At 47.6% G+C, this 20,727-nt stretch overlaps 1 protein-coding gene across 2 annotated transcripts in view; it reads right to left on the minus strand.

The window, feature by feature from the left end:
* Positions 1-5,632: 5,632 nt before the first annotated feature.
* PLEKHD1 (pleckstrin homology and coiled-coil domain containing D1) overlaps positions 5,633-20,727 on the minus strand; it is a 62,227-nt gene continuing 47,132 nt past the window's right edge. The window contains exons 15-16 of one of the 2 annotated variants that reach the window (XR_005597312.1): positions 8,746-8,865; positions 5,633-5,852 (exon numbers count right to left, since the gene is read on the minus strand). The gene's annotated coding sequence lies outside the window, so the exon portion shown is untranslated. Of the gene's footprint in view, positions 5,853-8,745; positions 8,866-14,785; positions 14,847-20,727 lie in introns of those variants that run through there. The other variant, XR_005597313.1, reaches the window with a different exon arrangement.

The raw sequence follows: 20,727 nt of genomic DNA on the forward strand, positions 1-20,727 counted from the left end.
TCCCAAGCTTCACACCTCAAAATTGGTTAGAGTTCACACTATAACCCAGAGTAATTCCCCTCTGACAGGAGGTGTCCAGTTGCAATACGTGGGGTTTGGCTACACAAACTCACAGTTACATGGCTGATCTCTCCGCTACAGTGCTCTGGTCTGAGCTAGCTGCTTCTCTTCCGGTAGCTCCAGTTTTGTCCAACTGGAGTGCCTCCCTCTGAGCAGCTGTGGTTTGGTCCAGTCTGGCCTTGTATCCTTTGTATCTGGCCTATTTCAGCTACACGCCCCTGGGCAAAACTGGTCTTTTCCAACCCAGCTTCTCCTAAGGACAGCTCCAGCTAACTTTTTTTAGGACAGTGTTCCTGCCACAAGAACTGGCTCCCCAGTACATTAAGCCCATGACTACCTTAAAACAAAATCTCTTTTGTTGGCTTTTACCTGATGGACTTCACCCTCCTGCAGACCTCACATGTTAGGGTGACAAGTCTGGACAGGAGCACGTTCTCGCTGAATCAATAGCCCATAGCAGCCTAAAGCTGAACAAGCCAATTACAAAGTGAAAACAACATTACTGCCACTGAAACTCAGGAGCTTGGCCAATGCGCTGCTTATGCAAATCAGCAAACAGTTTATTCATTTCCTTCTCATCTCTGTACATAGGGCTAACGATGTTAAAACTTTCAGTAAAGGCAGGGCCAAAACTTTTCCCGTACCTATACTGGACACCTGCAGTCAAACATCTTGCTTTTATTACTTTCCAGCACCTTGTTTCTGTCAATGGGTTGTCTGCTTAATGTGTAAGCTCTTCTGGGTAGGGACTGTGTCTTAATCTAGCCGGTCTATACAAAGCCTAGCCCACTAGATTTTTTACAAATCATTAATGATAAACCCCTGGGTGCTTCTGTTGGCTGCCACCCCTCAGCCCCTGCTGGGGGTGGGGGGCTCCTGTTCCAGATGGGGAATGTGCATAGATGGCAGAAGCTTACTTTGAATGGGGGGGGAGGTGCCCACTGAAACCTAAATGTACTGAGCATTGTACTAAGATACCAGCTCTGTATGCCACGCAAGGCCCATTTCCTTCTATATACAACACATCCCACTCTGCACTCCTCAAACCTGTGCCCACCAAACCACTCCTCCAATGGGAGCAGGGAGGTTGGGGTGTCAGGGTGCGCATGCCACATGGGGAACAGGAGGAGTTGGGGCAGCAGGGCAGAAGAGGGAGGTTGGGGCGTCAGAGATAGGAGAGGGAGTAGGGTTGCTGCTCTGTATGGGAGCAAGGGAAGCTAGTGAGATATGGGGGAAAGGGGGAGGGGAAGCCAGTTCCAGGCTGGAAAGTGGTTTTAGCATCTGCTTTCTCACTGGGGTAGCTGCTCCCATCACCTCAGTTCTTACCCGCTCCCCTGGCCTGATCCCAGGTTCTGTGGCAGCCACTCCAGCTCCTCTGGGGCCTGCTCTCGCCTCTGCCCCCATATGTGCATGCAGCTTACAGAGAACATTGGTCTCCAGAATGTGTGATGGAACAGCTTGTTTAAGAACATTAACAGGGCGGGGGATGGAAACATAGATCAGCCCCCATGATCTTTCAGTGGAGGCAAGTGCCCCTGCAATGGACCCTTAGTTCCACTGCCCCAGGAACCTGTCTAGGATCATGCTGGTCCAGTCAGCATTAGGAATCCTGCTCAGTCCAGGAGACAATTCCACAATTCCTGGAAGTGCAGCTCCAGCCTCTAGCCCACCCTCTTCCAAGTTACAATTCCTATTCCCCACAGACCAGCTGGGCAGTGGCTTCTCAGGGTCAGGGTTAAAAGGGAACAACGCAGCATAGGCAGCACTTTCTGCTTCCATATCCTCCAGGCAGGATCCACCAGATCTCCATTCCTGCCACCAGAAGTGGAGTCAAATCCTGCTCTCTGTTTCACCCACACAATCCCATTGACTTTAAAGAACCTAGCTATAAATCAGTATGAGATTATTGGGCTCAACACAGGGATAAATGGGTGATATTTAATGGCCTGTGTTTATGCAAGAGGTCAGACTAGATGATCTAGTGGTCGCTTCTGGCCTTAAACTCTATGAAAAATCTATAAAGATTAGACAGATTGATTGAAATGAAAGCAGAATCTGAATCATCTTCAGATATAGCATTCCATCCGAAGATGATTCACTCCCTACTTCCTTCCTATTGTCTCCTCCTGGACCCCGCAGCTGTGTATCTAGTGCTGCTTCATATAGAAATGAATCAAACGCTTTATTCAGGAAAGATGGGGCCAAGAAATCAGCTCTGCCACTATATTTAGTCTCTGTCGTGGGGAATGGGGGTGGACCAGGACTACAGGCATGGCAAAAGCTGACCCATTTCCCATTAGAAAGGAGACAGGATTCATTTTATTGTTCCCTGGGGCCCAGGATTATTAGGAGTGCAACTGATTTGCTGCTTCCAAACATTTGGGACCAGTAGTAAAAAGCGGCATATGGTCCTATAGAGCCTCTCCCTCACTGCCCTTCTGTGTTAATTAACCAGAATGCACCAAATAATGTCTTTTCCTCCTTCTGAACATGCAGCCAGTGGTTTTACTTTGGTAGATACTGCACTGCAACTGTAATAGGCCAAAAACAAGTACCTTTGCAAAACAGCCCCAGCCTACTCAGCATCTCAAAAGCATGAAATCTTCCTTCAACACCCAATCCAGTTCCCCTCAGCACTGTTGCCATAGAAACCCAACTGTTTCCCCACCACCACCACCATACGCATACATAGTCTCCTACCCCTTCACACACATTCTGAAGGGAACCAATTATCTTGTATTTTGTTCCAAGTAACACTCAGAGATGCTAAAACACCCTTGATGCATGTGTGAGGCAAAAATTTTCCAGTGTTCTTAATATGAAGGTTGTTGTTTTTGCAACTCCATGTGTATACAAAAAAGAAATCAGTTACAGGAAGTGGAAATCCTGATACCAGGTCTTTCTACTGGTCTTATTTATGTGAAATTATTGCTGGCGAAAGATGCTGGCTTGACAGCCCTGGAGATTCAAATTCTATTTATCCACAAAATAGCAGTGGCACCAATTCAGATATTTCTTGAGTAGGGTGGAGGGGTAAGTTCTGGTCCTTCCCCATCCTTGCCAGCAGGGACCCCATTGTGGTCCCCGCTATTCCGCCTGACCACACACACAGAGGGATGGCAGATCTCCCTCAGCCAGGGGGTCTCCCCTCTCTCTTACCATGCCACACATGAACTGGTGCCACCAGTAGTTGAGTTCTTGATGTCTCCCCTGAGGTCTGCTGTACAGGAACAAAAAAGAACTAGATAAGTTCATGGAGGATAGGTCCATCAATGGCTATTAGCCAGGGATCCAACACCATGTTCTGCATGTCCCTTGCCTCTGTGTGCCAGAAGCTGGGAATGGGTGATAGGGGATAGATCACTTGATAACTACCTGTTCTGTTCATTCCCTCTGGGGCACCTGGCATTGGTCACTGTCGGCAGACAGGATACTGGGCTAGATGGACCTTTGGTCTGACGCAGTACGGCCGCTCTTATGTTAACAGATTCTCCATGCATGAGGTCACAGTGCTATTTGGCCCAGCCACCTCTCCATCTGGACAAAGGAGTTGATGGGCCAAATTTCGGTGGTGTTGTGATCATGCAGCCAGAGCAATGCTCCGAACCACTACAGCATCAGCTATAGTGATTGGGCACAGGACCCCTGCCTGAAAGTGATTGGTCCATGTGTACCTCCCGCCCTCACTTTGAGCTTGTGCAGAAAAGCCTTGTGTCACCTGGGTAAATCACTGCAAAACAGGTACAGTACAGAGAGTGACAGTTCATGCTTCCTTCATGCTGGCCTGCCAATGTGCTGTAATAACCCCAACCTGCAGGGCCCAGCTCTGTGAGTGGATAAGAAGGTCAGGCTCCATGACACATTGACCTCTAGTACCAAGACTGCCCATAGCAGAGTGAGCATGTATTCTACAAAATCAGGTTTGTCCCAGTGTGTGTCTCAGCTATACAAAAAGCAGTGCCACAGTGGGCTCTGGCCATCTAAAGGAGCTCTCACCAAGCTGGGCCAGCGGAACCTACAACAGGTTGGAAGATCACATATGTACCTCAAGTGGGGACTTCTGAGGCACCATGGTAATGAGCACCATATAAAACTTGGACAAATGGATCACTCCCTAATGAGGCCAGTCACAAATTGAGAACTTGCCCTCCACCATTGCATCACAACATGTCCCAAATCAGCTCCCCACCATTGAGCTCTCAAGGAGTCCTCAAGCCAACACTTCCCAACACATGAGGAGAAGGTCAGAGTGGGAGAGAGAAGGGTGAGCACTATATTCTCTTTCCCTCAGCCATTACCAAAATCCTCCATTGCACCCCTTCCTGACTCCAGCCCTGCACCAATACCTCCCTCTCGCAAAAGCCGTCCTAGTTTGTCACAGTCTGAAGATCACCTTAGTGTCAGTTGCAGCAACAGTGTTTTTTGCAATATGGAACCGGAATGAAACTCACCAACACATTTCACAGAGGCCACTGAAAAACTGGTAGCATTGCTAGGCCACGACTGCCCTGAAATTGCTTTTTGTTGTTGTTGTTCAGATGCCAAATGGGCATTAACATGAATACAGAATTAGTTGGTGCCTTTTTCAGGATTGTTTCCCTAAGCACTGCTTTCTCACTGGAATTGATCCTTTATTCATTAACAAGGGAACCGCAGGAACTATCATTGTTACAGCTCTATAATTATTTCCCTTCTAAATCATTCATTTTTTTCAGGCTGAAATTTTCCAGGTCTGGTCTCTGCCTGATGGGACATGGTTCTAGAGAATAAAAAATGATATGACCATTTTTGAAAATGAGACGATTTCTCCCCTTCCCTTTCCATAAATTATGAAGTAATTCTTGTGATTTTTTTTAAATAGCTGTAGCACCAAACCTCACCCAGAGGAGAAGAAGTTGACATTTGACAGGGAAATATGAAATATAGTGACTCAGTGAAGGAAAATCCTTTTGAGTGTTCTGATTAAAACGGGGGTTTGTTTGGCCAAGTTATGAAGGTTTGAAAATTGCCTTCCACACACGTTTTGCACTGAATTTTCTCACTGAGCTCATAAAAAACCCAGTTCTGCAAGGTGCTGAGCAACTTGTGAAGGCGCTGAGTGCATGAGCTCCAGGAGATGTACAGCACCTTGTAGGCTCTCACATCGCAGGTTTGTGTGATGAGCAGTGAATGCTCTAGTGAAGATGCATAGTGAATGCTGCACCGCATTGGGTAGATAATTCTATGAATTCCATGCATAAAATGTTCAATTCTGAAGGCTTTATGTGCTAAGTGCATAGCAGTTTCCAGGCAGGAATCTAGTACCATTAAAAATGCATGAGCAGCTGTATGCATTTTCTACAGGTTTTTGCCTCAGCTCCTTTACATCCAACAAGGTAAAAGTTGACTAGCTTTTAAGCTCCACAGGAGAGGGGCTCATTCCTAGGAACTGACCATTCCTCTCTGTCATGTTTTCTCATACACACTGAAACAAAGCAAATCATGCCAAGGTGATGTTTATTTCAGCCTAAGGAAAACAGTAACAACAAGCAGAGAAAGAACTAATGTAATGTCTCTAGGGTTGGAGGAAGAAATGGCAGCTTACTCTGTCACAGTCTACATCTGAACAGCCTTAGGTGCAGTATAAGAATCTATATAGACAGCAAAGGTTAAAGCAGGTTGAAACAGGAGGGGACGCTGTCATCACATCAACGAGGAGAGGGAAATGTGAGTAGGACCGCTTCTTACCCAAGCCAGGGAGAGGAAGGGGAATTTTCCCTCTGCTTGTAGCAGAGGAGGATGTACATTAATCTCTGAAACACAAAATGGCATGTGATTAAGTGAAATCTCAGTTTTCTAGCTGCAGGGCTGCAGAGGAAAGCTTGAAAACCAGAAGACAAATAAAAAGAATTCCAGATATATTTTTTATAAATCTCAAGATTTTTAAGCTAATTTCATGGCCTTTGGGGCCTGACTTGTGATTTTTAAATGTTTGGGACTGACAGTACTGCCTCCCCTGTACTTGAAGGTTCAGTATACAGAAAACAGAATTACTTTTTTCAGTTACATATCTCAGTGGCCAGCCAAATATGTCCACATTGTGAAATATCTTTCTTCTTTCAAAGACGTTTCTTTTAAAAAGCCAGAGAGCATTAATATTTCATAACTAAGCATCCAAATGTCAAGAATTAAAAAAAGGTAGGTAGAATGTGCAACCTTAAGACTGCCCCCTTGTGTGTGTGTGCGCACACAATAATACAATCAGACTGCGGTAATTGCATGAGCAACACTTTTTAAAAACACTACAATATCCGATATTTTTCCGTATCCTCAGATATATAGGCGTGATATCTTAAAGTACTGTCTATTCTATGTGTGCCAGCAAACAGACTCCATAAAAGCAGGGCCGAATTAACTACAAGATACAGTAGGCCTGTGTCTAGGGCCTCCAGTTCTGACTGCCATCCTGTGCTCCAGTAGGGAAGGAGGATCTCCACATGACTCCTCAGGAGCAGGAGTTCACACAGAGCCCTCTACTGGGGTGAAAAGAGGAAGAACAAGAGAACCCTTTGCTTCCACCTACATGCTCCTGCTGATGTCTCTGGACTGGTGCCTGGCCACCTGCCAGTAGGGTGACCAGATATCCCGATTTTTTAGGGACAGTCCCGATATTTTTTGGGGGGGTTATGAGAGTTCCTATTACCCCCCACCCCATCCCAATTTTTCACACTTGCTATCTGGTCACCCTAGCTGTCAGCCCCTGAGGCAGGGGCGGCTCTAGGCACCAGCAAAACAAGCTGGTGCCTAGGGCGGCAAAATGTAGGGGGCGTCCCCTGCCGCCGGGGAGGGCGGGAGGCTGGGCCGGCGGACCTGCCGCCGTCATGGCTGCGGCAGGTCGACCGGATCCCGGGTCTAGTGGTCCTGCCGCTGGCATGTGTGCGGAGGGGGCGCTCGTCCCGCGGCTCGGCTGGACCTCCCGCAGGCATGACTGCGGCAGGTCAACCGGAGCCGCGGGACCACGGCACCCGCCGCAGTCATGCCTGCGGCAGGTCCGCTCGTCCCGGGCTCCGGTCGACCTGCCGCAGCGGGAGCTCAACCGGAGCCGCGGGAAGAGGGGACCCGCCGCAGGACCGGGGAAGGGCGGCGCAGCGCACCGCGCTGCTTGGGGCAGCGTGATTTCTAGAGCCGCCCCTGCCCTGAGGTCTTTGCACAGGAGGTCTGACCGGGTATCTGTCCTCCTCACCTGGCAGGATTGAAGGGGATCCTGGAGAGACCCTAGTTTGCCTGAAGACAGGAAGTGATGGGACAGAGAGGAAGGAGGCATCAGCCAGTCTGATGAAAAGCAGTGGCAGCCCACTCCTCCAGTCCAATAGCTGGCTCTTGTGTGGGTGGCCCATGTGATCACCAGCCCAAGCTTTGGCAGGGCCACAGTGGGAGCAGGCGTGGAGTCACAGCACAGGGATATGGCCAGGGGGCCCCTGTGTAGGGATATACTTAGGGTGACCAGGTGTCTGGTTTTCAACCAGAACACCTGGTTGAAAAGGGATCCTGGCGGTTCCGGTCAGCACCGCTGTCCAGGCCATTGACTATCCAATTGGTGGCGCCACACAGTGGGGCTGGCAGGCTCCCTGCTAGCATCTGCGCCGCGTAGCTCCTGGGAAACAGCCAGCATGTCCTCCCTCTGACTCCTATGGGTAGGGACAGCCAGGGGGCTCCGCACACTGTTCCCGCCCAAAGTGCCGCCCCACAGCTCCCATTGGTCAGGAACCTGCTGCCAATGGGAGGTGCGGGGGCAGTGCCTGGGGATGGGGCAGCAAGCAGAGCTGCCTGGCTGTGCCGCTATGTAGGAGCTAGAGGGGGGACATGCCGCTGCTTCCGGGAGCTGCTTGAGGTAAGTGCCCCCCAGCCTGCACCCCGACCCGTTCCCAGGCCCCAACCCCCTGCCCCAGCCTGGATCCCCCTCCAACCCTCTGAAGCCCTCGATTTCAGCCCAGAGCACCCTCCTGCACCCCAAACCTCTCATCCCCAGACCCACCCCAGAGTCTCCACCCCCAGCCAAAGCCCTCACCCCCCCACACGCCAATCCCTTTCCCTGGCCCTGATCCCCCTCCTGCCCTCCGAACCGCTCAGTCCCAGCCCAGAGCACCCTCCTGCACCCCAAACCCCTCATTCCCAGCCCCACTCCAGAGCCTGCCCCAGCAGGAGCCTTCACACATCCCCGCACCCTACCCACCTGCCCCAGCCTGAAGCCTCTTCCTGCACCCTGAACCCCTCATTTCTGATCCCACCCAGAACCAGCACCCCCAGCTGGAGTCCTCAGCTCCTCCCGCACCCCAACCCCCAGCCCAGTTAAAATGAATGAGTGAGTTAGGGTAGGGGAGAGCGAGTGACAGAGGGAGGGGGGATGGAGTGAGCAGGGGTGGGGCCTCAGAAAAGGGGCAGGGCAGGGGTGGGGCTTCTGGGAAGGGGTGGGGCAGGGGCAGGGCAGGGGTGTCGGTTTTGTGTGATTAGAAAGTTGGTAACCCTAGATATGCCACAAAGCTAGTTTAGTCAGACCTGAGACTCAAGCTCAGAATCTAAATGTGGCTCAGAGCTGGGGTATTATTGGTGGGACGTGGCCCCACCAGCTGTAATAATCCACTGCCCCTAGAGAGAGGCTCGGCTATCTGCACAATTACAGGCAGTGGGACAGGAGGGACCTTGTACCTTTCGTAGACACTCCTGTGTAGATGCCCTGGTAGAGTAGAGAGCTGGATACATGTGAATCCCAAAGCTCCAATGATCTTTCGTTCCGTTGGATTTCTACTGTTAGGATTTTGCTTGTGGCTAGGAGTTGGGAATAGGAATAGTAACAGAGAGAATCACATGCAGGGATCAATACATAGGAGCATAAAGAGACAGGCTGAAAGAATGAGATACAGAGCATGGACGTGAGCCAGTAAACATGAAAAAGAGCAACACAGTTAAGTAAAGTAAATCATGACTAGTTCTTTGACGTAAGTGGTTTCCCCAGGGATTCCCATGTGCTTGCATATTCAGGGCATTATGCTAAAACATTTGCAAAATAGCGCCAGCTGAAGAAGAGCTGAGATTTGTTAGAGCAATTCCAAAAATAGCATGGAAAAATACAGCACTAGGATTGGTTGATAAGGATTCCAAATGATGTGTGGTATGCAATCCAATATTCCAACATGGACCAGTACTTGTCTGTCCCGTAAGTGTGAATATCAGTCCTCCACTTCAAACAATAGAATTAAACTGCCAAAGAGAATGCTCAAAAGCAAAGAAAACTGATAAAATCACAAAACTCAACAAACAGCATCTAAAGTTGGATGGCTTAGCATATCCTCTGTCGTTGGCAACCAATGGACTGGAACAGCAAGTGGTACCAGAGGTCATGTGTGGCAGAATGATGTGAGGACACATGAGTGAGACAGCTTGGAGTGCTGGAGGTCATGCACGGGAAAAGCTGTGGGGAGTGGCAAATCAGGATTGGAATAGAATGGGATGCTACACATCTGAACTGAGGTACACGGGCAGACCAGTGGGGGATTAGACCTTGAATTGCTTCGTAGATTGAAGACTGAATTGCTCGGGCAGAACAATGTGTGGGGGTACGTAGATGAGGCCTACCCACACTGTGCATGGATCCAGCTGGAATGAGTCATTGATTCATCTTCACCATTCACTGGGGGGTAGGGGGAGGTACATTTCTTAGGACAATATTAGCAAATCCTTTCATTATCCACCCACACCCCAGCTAGAAATAAAAACTCCTCTCTCCTTTTCATCCCAAGATGTGAGTGAGTAAGAATATAATCATGGGCTCTCAAGCAGCTGTTAAAAAAAAGAACATTAGTGTCTGACATTCACACAAGTGGATAATTTTAATTTTGCAGCCGCTGTCCTAATTTGCTGGAAGAAAAGACATGGTGGAAAATACCAGAATTGTTAAGTCTTGCCTTTATTCGTCTACACACACAAGGTGTATGACTTTAACAAGACAGATATAGTTAAAGTAGAACATCCCACGAGTGTGGACCCAATTAGAAAGAATTTTATAGCAGTATAGCTATTCCTGTATGGGAAGGGGAATAAGGCTATGTCTACACACGGAGCACTTTACTGCTATAGGAATAGCAGTATACAATACCAGTAAAGCACTCCTACTGTGGACACAGCTAAACCAGCAACGCTGCGCTCTGTAGCTGTATAGTAAGACACTCCCACATGAGTGAACAAAGGTAAAAGTAAACAATAAACGTGCAATTTTGCTGGTATAACTGCACCTACACTAGGGGCTTTTGCTGACACCACTATACTGGTCATGAATCACACCTCTTCACACCCCTGACTGACATAGCTATGCTAGCAAAAGTCTGTAGTGGCCTAAAGCTATATTGGGATAAGGCCCTTCTATACCAGTATACTTATGTCTGCACTGGAGGCTGTACCGATCTAACTATATCAGTAAAAAAATCAGTCAGACCCCTAACCAGCATAGGCCTGGTCTACACTGGGGGGAGGGAGGGAGTCTACTACTGCCACTCCCCCATCGACTCTGCCTGCGCCTCTCGCCAAGCTGGAGTACAGGAGTCGACGGGAGAGTGCTCGGGGATTGATTTATCGTGTCTAGACTAGACACGATAAATCTATCCCCACTGGATCGATCGCTGCCCGCCGATCCAGCCGGTAGTGAAGACGTACCCATAGTTACACTGGCACAAAAACTGTGTGTAGACCAGGCCTTTGAGGGTTGTCTGGGTGACTCAGATGTGCATTTTGTGTTTTCTTTGCAGCCCTCATTGAACGGGATGTGGGCAGGGGTTTCTTAACATATAGTCTCTCTCCCAATTGTCTTCACTAAATAGGTGTTTACAAACACCAAACCCCCAGAGAGTTTTAAATGGTTTGAATGAAAATCATTTCCGCTCTCACTGGTTCACAGTAGCTTGTGCTGCCTTATGCATGCATGATTCTGCCAGCTCTCCAGTCACCCAGAGTCTGCCAGTGAAGGCAGGATCAGAATTCCTAGCTTGAAAAACAAACAAAAACCAAGAGCCAAACCACCCTTTCGGGCCTTATCTCTGAAGCATAAGCAGTAAAAAAGTCGCATGGACTTTATTCTTTTGCAGTGCACTAAAAAGCCCTATTTCCCTCTCCTCCTTCCCCTCCCCTACTGGGATCTCACCCTCTTGTCACCTAAGTTCCACTCGCTCCCTTCCAGCTCCAACAAAGTCCCAATTTCTTGTCTCTTCTTCTCTGCAGAGTCTCCATCTCTTGCCTGCATTCTTATTGCCCTTTCCCTCTGCTCTAACCTCCCAACTCTCCTGCCTCTCCCCTCCTCTAAAGTGTGACACCAGCCCTTTCCAGATGTCCTCCTAATTTCTCTCTTGTGCTATGTAGTTTCTGTTCATTCTCCATAGCAAGACTCACTGGCCACTACCCCTGAGGCCCTAACCTTAAGCCCGTGTTCTGGTCTGGATGTGAAAGCAACAGCCAGGGACAGTTCCCTTGAGGTTCCTCTGCTGACTATGTTATATTTCCTCTCCGCACTGCAGTCAAGAGTTGGGCAGAGGTGAGGGGGTATCAAGAGGCCCACTTGCTATAGAGCAGAATGGAGAAGGGGACACAACTGCACTCCTTCCCTTGCGAGAAAGTTGAATGGGACAAGTGTGTCTCATGCTCCCCTTTAATTACACCTGAGCTCAGTCTGCTTAGCTCATCAATTCCTCACCCTCTCCACTGAGACAGCTGACAAGGGGTCCCTGGACTCAAGTGTGCAGGGAGGTTAAAAGTGGGAGAGGAGAGAATGGAAGGGAGCCACCCCCTAGCCCTACAGCACATACTAGTCTGGTGTAGCACCATGGCTGAAGTAGAGGCCATCCAAAGGGACCTAACAGCACCTTCTAAGCTTCTGATCTGATTTTCAGAAGTGCTGATCATACACTTCACTGGGAGTTGCAGGGGATCAGCATTCTGAAAACCTGTCCATATACCAACACCCACATGTTCTCTCCCCTCCCTTTCTAGCAACCATTTCAGCCACTACTGAAACATAACCACATCTGAGTGGAACACAGCAGCTATTTTACAGCACATCACATTTCCATGCTTCAGGGCTTCAATTAGCTGGGGTTGGGAAGCATTTTTCTCTCCACATTATTGTTCAGCAATAGAAGCGGCAGGAGAGAAAAGAAGCACAGTTTCATAAGAACATAAGAATGGCCACACTGGGTCAGACCAATGGTCCATCTAGCCCAGTATCCAGTCTTCTGACAGTGGCCAGTGAACAGAACAGCTAATCATCAAGTGATCCATCCCATGTCGCCCATTCCCAGCTTCTGGCAAACAGAGACTAGGGATGCCATCCCTGCCCATCCTGGCTAATAGCCATTGATGGACCTATCCTCCATGAACTTATCTAGTTCTTTTTGGAACCCTCTTATAGTCTTGGCCTTCACAACATCCTCTGGCAAAGAGTTCCACAGACTGACTGCTTTGTGTGAAAAACAAAAGGAAGTATTTTGTTTTAAACCTGCTGCCTATTAATTTCATTTGGTGACCCCTCAGTTCTTGTGTTAGGAGGAGGAGTAAATAAATAACACTTCCTTATTTACATTCTCCACACCACCCATGATTCTATAGACCTCTATCATATCCCCCATTAGTCGTCTCTTTTCCAAGCTGAAAAGTCACAGTCTTATTAATCTCTCCTCATATGAAAGCTGTTTCATACCCCTAATAATTTTTGTTGCCCTTTTCCAATTTCAATATCTCTTTTTTGAGATGGGGCGACCGGAGATGCACGCAGTATTCAAGATGTGGGCATACCATGGATTTATATAGAGGCAGTATGATATTTTCAGTCTTATTATCTATCCCTTTCCTAATGATTCCCAACATTGTTCGCTTTTTTGACTGCTGCTGCACATTGAGTGGATGTTTTCAGAGAACTATCCACAATGACTCCAAAATCTTTCTTGAGTGGTAACAGCTAATTTAGACCCCATCATTTTATATGTATAGTTGGGATTATGTTTTCCAATGTGCATTACTTTGCATTTATCAACATTGATTTTAATCTGCCATTTTGTTGCCCGGTCACCCAGTTTCGTGAGATCCCTTTGTAACTCTTTGCAGTCTGCTTTGGACTTAACTATCTTGAGGCATTTTGTATCATCTGCAAATTTTGCCACTTGACTGTTTACCCCATTTATGAATAGGTTGAACAGTACCGGTCCCTGAACAGACCCCTGAACATATCACTATTTACCTCTCTCCATTCTGAAAACTGACCATTTATTCCTATCTTTTAACCAGTTAGTGATCCAGTTTCATACCCTTTTCTGAAGCAGCTGGGGTTGGACACTGACTAGGATGTTAATTCTTATGTTCTTATTTCTCAGCTGAGAAACCCAGCTCTCTCAGAACAGCCCAACCAAAAACAGGACTTAAGCTCACTTGCAGACAACAAGATCTTTCTTTTGCCTATTAATATGCATGTGTCGTGTGTGGGAAGAGGGGCTATCCTTTAACAGACACACTGACCCACAATCAGGGATACTTTGGCTATCAGGGAATTAGTTTTGTTCCTGCTTTCAGTTGTCAGTTGTAGTGCATTGTTTTGGCTATCAGGGAATTTGTTTTGTTCCTGCTTTTAGTTGTCAGTCCATAGCATTGTGTTGTGTCTCCATGTACAAGAAATAGTGTGCAGTGGGAAGGGGAGAGGAAGGGTAAGATGAGAGTGGTGGCTTTTTCTGAAATGAAATGCTTTCCCTTCCCATTGAAACTACGTTTTGTCTCCTCAAATAATCCTGCTCCTAAGTCTTGCTGCACGAGGGCTCAGCTTTTGGATGGCTGCACCTTCGTTCTTGGTAATTTCCCCAACCTTCTCACTGTCCCATGCTGCATCTGAAAGATCAGCTGTGATAACAAGTAGGGTGTCAGTGAGACTTAGCTACTCAGTGGGACTTAGCAAAGAGAGAGCCTTAGCATGCGGGTGAAGGGCTGTCCCGGGCACTATTGTCTGTTACTAATACTGATTTTGGTCTGCAGGTGGCTGTAGGCTTTCAGGAGTGACCACAATACAAGCTCCCTCGGGGTAGCATTTTCATCAATGCTTATGGAATCTAATGCATTTTTCTTAAAGGGACATTAGCAACTACAAAGTGATCAGTTTCACACAAACCTAACAAAAGCAGCTCTTGTCCCCAAGTCCCCTGGCCCATTTTTTTGTTTTTTTATTTCCACGTTTGTTTTGTGTGGGCTTTTGAAAAATATTTCCCTCTGTCTCCCCTGTTGCTGTTTGCGACCCACAGGAAAGGACTGGGGCTGCAGCTCACGCAAAGGGCTACCAGGAACCCTGCTAGCCACCCAGCTAACAGACTGGAAAGCAGCAGGAACTGTAAGGAAAGCATCTGTCCCTGCTCACTCTCTCTAGTCTCTGGTGCTTCCTAGGGAAAGATCACCTGCCCCTGCTACTTCCATTAGTCTTCACCTATCCCCCCAGTAGGGTTGGGGAGTAGGGCAGACCCTGCTCCCTCTGACTCTTCCCACAGTCCCAGGAAGGGGTATGAATCTCCTGCCACTCCAATCTCCCTGGGCAATTTCCCAATAGAGTTTTATATTTTTACCTTTTAGAGTCTTAAAAATTAAACTGTATTGACTAGACGAGGCAGAGATGGCAGCATCCAATCCTATTCTCAGACAACAGCGGTGCAGTCCACTCCTTTTCGGAGAGGCTCCCCAAGCAAGGTATCAGAATGTGACGCCGTCAGGCTAGTGCAGGGCACTGAGATGGGAAACTATCAGTGCAGAAGCAAAAGTGATTTGACACAAAGCCCTATCCAAAGCACCCAACCAGCTCAAAGAGGAAACTGTTCTTGAGTTCCAGAAAACACCAACACCTTGAAAACACTTTAAGCAGAAATATGACCACAGCGTTAACAGGGGAAAGCTCATTAGTGACCCCATGCAGGCTGAAGAAAGAAATGCTGCATCACTGGGGCAGCGCGTACCAATGGTACTGCCTGCTCACCAGTGAACAAGGGGTTAACTCCAGCACTACTACTTCCTCCTCTTGCATATACGCTCAGGGGAAAGGCTAGAAGGGAGCTGCCTGTAAAAGAGCCTGTGGGGCTCAGCACCTGGTGGCCACAGGGCTGGGTTTACCCACAGGATGGGATGCTTTTCTCTTAGCTTTCTGGTAAGGTAACTCATTTTGCTTTCTGGTTAGACATATTAATCCCTGGGGAAAAGACCTCACTGAATGCAGCTGTTTCCTGCAGCTCAGTCACTCCCTCCCTTCACAGAGGCATTCCTGGAGGACACCTGACTATGGAATTAAGCAAAAGGCGAGCAGGAGCAATCCCTTCCTGGCTCAATATGAACACATGGATCGCAGAAATATCCCTCAATTAATCACGACAACCTAAGAACAACCACCAACTTAGCAACCACCTGGAAAGTCCTTGGCAAAACATATCAGCTGAACTCATTGATTTTCAAGGCAAATATTAGCAGCTGACTTGTATTCAGGCTTTGTTGAATTGAGTCTACAACAAACGTTCTGAGTGTAGCCCACTTCTTGAGAGAGCGACTGTCTCGTGCTGTGCTCCCCCCGCATCCCCACTGGCAAGAATCACCTTCCCTCCCCATGGCAACTACAGCAATTGCTCACATGGAAAAGTAATTATAGGACAATGTTTACAGGGTCCCCACCATCTTGACTGACACCAGAGATTGACACAGCAACCTCCAGAGCTAGAAGCACAAATGTCTACAGCTTGAGGGAAAGAGCCAGGCTCTTAGCTGAGGCCTCTATTCTCTGTGCATGGGGCACACAGCAGGACACACCTAACACACACTGACAGTGGGTTATTACATACAGTTATTCTCAACTGTTCTGCTTCTGGCTCTGAGGACAGTTTCCTTTTCCTCTCCACCTTCTCTTATGTAGGAGTGGCTAACACTGTTGCAGATCGCATGGCTCCTCCTCCTTGTTTTCATTTACTTCTCTAAGCCCCTGGGCTCTTGTGCGCAATGTGGACCTTGGGCAACCATAAAAGCATAAAAGCAGCTGGAAGCAGAGAGGAGGAGCCAGCCCCAGAGGAGCTGCCCTGTGTCCAGGGAATCACAGTTTGTGAACCACCATTTGAAAAAATGCCCTGAGTGAAACTGATTTGTCATCAGAAAACTTCCTTTGCCAGCCACGGAATTCCTTTTCAAGCCTTTCCACATAATAGGTTTAAGCATGTTACACAGAGGCCGATGTACCCTAGAAATGGGCTAGCAAGCTGTACTGTTCAAGCCATCAGAAACACTCAAGGACACAAAGGAGCAGACTCAAAATATACTTCAAGGGCACCCTTAAAGAAGGAAGGGGTTTCAGAGGCAGCCATGGGTGGGAGAAGCTCTTGTTAGCATGGCCATGGGAACCAAAAGATGGGGCTTTATGTGGAGGGCTTAGGGCCTCCCTGAATGCCTACGGTCTGTGTAGATCTGGGGGAGCTGCACATTCTAGGGTGGACCTGCCTGCTTTTGCACGGGGGGGAGTAAACTCCCCCGCCCCTACACATGCAATGGAACAATTTAGGGAAAACTCCCTAAGGCAGACCTCACAGAATTCTCCTGCCCAAAGACCCTGCCAGGTTTTTTTCTGTGGGATTGGCTAATCTGGCTGATGGTGATTAATGGTGTTATTGGACTAGGTGGATCATTTCCCTTAGCTGCTGACCCACTGGTGGATGTTACTGCTTTACATTGAAAATCCATGTAAAGCTGTAGGGTTGGAATAATTGTTTCCATTTCACTGCTGTTGAGCATGGCACTTTGCAGACAAAGAAAAGACAAAGGTCCTGCAAGGACATATAATCGATGGGCTCAGTCCTGCCCTGACTTCAATGGGAACCTTCCAGGCTCAAATCTATGCACTAGCAGATTGCATTGCAGGATCAGAGCCTAAACTAAGCCAAGAAAAATGGCAGCTGGGGTGCAACAGAAAATCTTGTGCTGTGAACTGGTAGGTTAACCACACAGTTCATTGATTCCAGTTGAGGTTTTTAGTTTAGATTTAGTGTATCTTTAATTTTAGAATAAATTTTAAACTGCTTGGCAGCAGAGATGGACAGAGGAGCAACAAGACCTGGGTGTACGGGTCCATCATAGGATGACTATAATCCACCAATGTGCTGCAGCTGTGAAAAAGGCAAATGCGCTCCTAGGATGTATAAAGTGAGACATTTCCAGTAGAGAGAGAGAGAGAGAAGTATTAATGCCTTTGGGCAAGGCACTAGTAAGACTTCATTTGGAATATTTTGTAGTTCTGGTCACCCATATTTAAGAAAGATGCATTCAAACCGGAACAGGTGCAGGGAAGAGCTACTAGGATGATCATCGGACTGTAGGGCCTATCTTATGAGAGGAGACTGGAGGAGCTTGGCTTGTTTAGCCTAACCAAAAGAAAGCTGAGAAAGAATACGATTGCTCTTAATAAATACATTACGGGGGTAAATACTGGGGGCGGAGTGGAAAGCTATTTAATCTAAAGGACAACGTTGGCATGTGAACAAATGGGTATTAACTGGCCAGGAACAAAGTCAGGCTGGAAATTAGAAGGTTTCTAACCATCAAAGGAGTGAGGTTCTGGAACAGTCCCCCAGTAGACTTCAAGTGGGCAAACAACTCAATTAGTTTTCAAGCGAGTGCTGGACACATTTATGAGTGCCATGGTAGGACAGGGTTGCTTGTGATGGGTAGTGGGCAGGGCTCATCTGTTTCTGTTTTATGTTCCTAAAGCTCATACTTCAGGGTTTTAGCTGGCCACCGGCAGGGGTAAGAAGCAGATTTTTTTCCTCCCCAGGGTATTCTGGAAGGTTGTGACAGAATGCACTCTTGTATTCATCCCCTACACACTGCTGTCAAAATCTGTGTATGCAATATGCCTTGTGAGGTATCACTTGAAAACTAATAACTTTCAGGTCAAGAATATCAAGGTGTAAAGTTATGAACATCAGCTGAAATTATGACAGAAGTCTGTTTACCAGACAAGTCTGGGGAGTGGGTAAACCTGTTTCTCAAAGACAAAGAAAGAGGGTTTTTTTAAAATCTCCTTCCTCTGAAGCATCAGGGAAGGCCATGGCTGGAGATGGGACATTGGGTTGGGAGGGCACTGAGGATTCTCTCTGTCAGGTGCTTGACTGGCTGGTTCTTGCTCCCATGCTCAGGGTCTAGCTAATCACTTTATGTGGGGTCAGGAAGGAATTTCCGCCCAGATCTGATTGGCACTGACCTTGGAGGGTTTTCACCTTTCTCTGCTGCATGAGTGCAGATCACTTGCCAGGATTATCAGGTATAGCTTATTTAATCATTTCCAAGCCATTGCAGGGGCCTCAGGTACTGGTGCACTTTGTTCCCTCCTAGTCTTTGTCTGTGACACATAGCAGTCTAGTCTCCTGTGAGCTGTAATCCTTTGGTCTCATTTTGGTTGTTGGCTTAGTGTGCGAGTGGCATTGGTGGCCTGTGATACACAGCAGGTCAGACTGGATGATCTAGTGGTCCCTTCTGGCCTTAAGCACTAGGTCTCTACCACACTCGAGGAAGGTGAGTGAAAGTGGGAGGCCAGGGAGAAGGCATTTTATGTGCACTACTGTCATAGTTTGGCAGTGTACAGCACCTAGCACAGTGCAGTCTTGGTCTACGACCAAAACTCTTAGGCGCTACTGCATTGCAAATAATAATAAACAACAATAACAATAAATTCACTCTAGTAATTACTGAAGACTGCTAGAATGGTTTGATTGATTTTCATAGGGGAGAAGTAATGATCAATATTGCAATGTCACATCAAAACCAAACAGCCCCTTTAGAGATAATGTTGCTTTATTTGTTATGTAACTAATGTGCTGTATCCTGAAAGCAACAGCTCCATATAACTGATATTGTGGAATTCAATATTTATTGTCATTTAATGACTGCAGATCAAAGGTGTTGTGTTAACAAATCAAAAGGTGATTTTTCTAACTGCCGGGATTGCTAACTCTCTCGCTGGGATCTAGATGTGGATGTGTCTTTCTCCCTCTTACATCATCAAGTAACAAAGATTCTGCAACTGGAAATAAAATGGTATTTTGGCCAGGAATGTGCAAGGAAGAATAAACTCCAGCTTGCTCCCCCAGAGCTTTGGCTCCAGGGGTGCTGGAACAATTTGTATAGTGGGGGTGCTGAGAGCCATTGAACCAATCTGTGAACCCTGCATATAATGGAAATCACTTCAAGTCAGGGGGTGCTGCAGCACCCCTACTTCCAGCACCTATGACTGGCTCTGCAGAGCAAATAGGAATTGAAAACACAAAAGGATCAAAACTGTTAAGGAGGCATTTTGACAAGGTCACTTATCTGATGATGACATTTAATGCCTTTGATGTCAGACACTGGAATCGTTAGGCGCATCCCATTGCCTTGGCAGAAGGATGCCTGCGACTGCCTGCACAAAGGTATAAAATGAGGCACAAGCCATGCCTCCATGACCTCCCCTCAAATTTCCTGCTTATTGCCTAGGTAACGTCTGCATCTCCTGAATCACTGTTTGGCCCTGCTTTAGGATGGAGAGGGGAGAATGGAATTCTGCATAATATACAGAACAGGCCCTTCTGAATTACAGCAGCAGAACTACTCTTCAAGCTTAACAAACACTATGTTCATTGGGACAGCATGAGGCCTGGTTCCAGCCTCACTGCTGCTTTCTACCTATAAAACTACACTCCATAGATAGGAAAAGTGGCCTACTAGATATCTGAACTCTAATCCAGGTTCTGCCACTAATTTTGTGACTTTGGATAAGTCACTTAACTCTTCTGTGCTTCAGTTTCCCAATCCATACAATGGGGATATTAATATTCACCTACCACATATGTTTGTAAGTTATATCCAAGTGCTAAGTACTATTATTATTGTATTCTGGATACAAGCCTTGTACGGCTTGTTACTTAAAGAAGGTGCTAGTGGCCATCAGGTTTGCATAAAAAAAAATGATTCCTCTCTCTTCAGCAATTTACAGTATTATTACATGCTGGGCAAATCCTCTCTTCCAGCCAAGGTTGAGTCTGGGCTTCCAGCCTAGGTTGAGTCTGGGGGGAGGGATAGCTCAGTGATTTGAGCACTGGCCTGTTAAACCCAGGGTTGTGAGTTCAATCCTTGAGGGGGCCACTTAGGGATCTGGGGCAAAAATTGGTCCTGCTAGTGAAGGCAGGGGCTGGACTCAATGACCTTTCAAGGTCCCTTCCAGTTCTAGGAGATTGGTATATCTCCAATTATTACCTTTATTACCTCAGGTTGTGTGTTAATTAACTAAGACTGTGGTAGCAGGACTTGTTGCTGGGTTCTCTTCACCCACCCTATGTTATCTTGTTGCCACTGATGGCGATGGCACCATAGACACCGACGCCATGGGTGCTCCAGGGCTGGAGCACCCACGGAAAAAAAAGCACCCACAGCAGCCCCGCGGATCAGCTCCTCCCCCTCCCTCCCAGCGTCTCCAGCCTGCCATGATCAGTTGTTCAGTGGTGTGTAGGAGGCGCTGGAGGGTGGGGGAGGAGTAGGGGCAGGAAGAGGCAGGGCAGGGATGGAGAGGGGGCGGGAGGAGGGGGAACGCGGCATGCTCGGTGGGGGGGCGCGAGCAGCCACCGG

This window comes from Mauremys reevesii, linkage group 4, assembly GCF_016161935.1.
Source record: "Mauremys reevesii isolate NIE-2019 linkage group 4, ASM1616193v1, whole genome shotgun sequence".
Classification (NCBI taxonomy): Eukaryota; Metazoa; Chordata; order Testudines; family Geoemydidae; genus Mauremys; species Mauremys reevesii.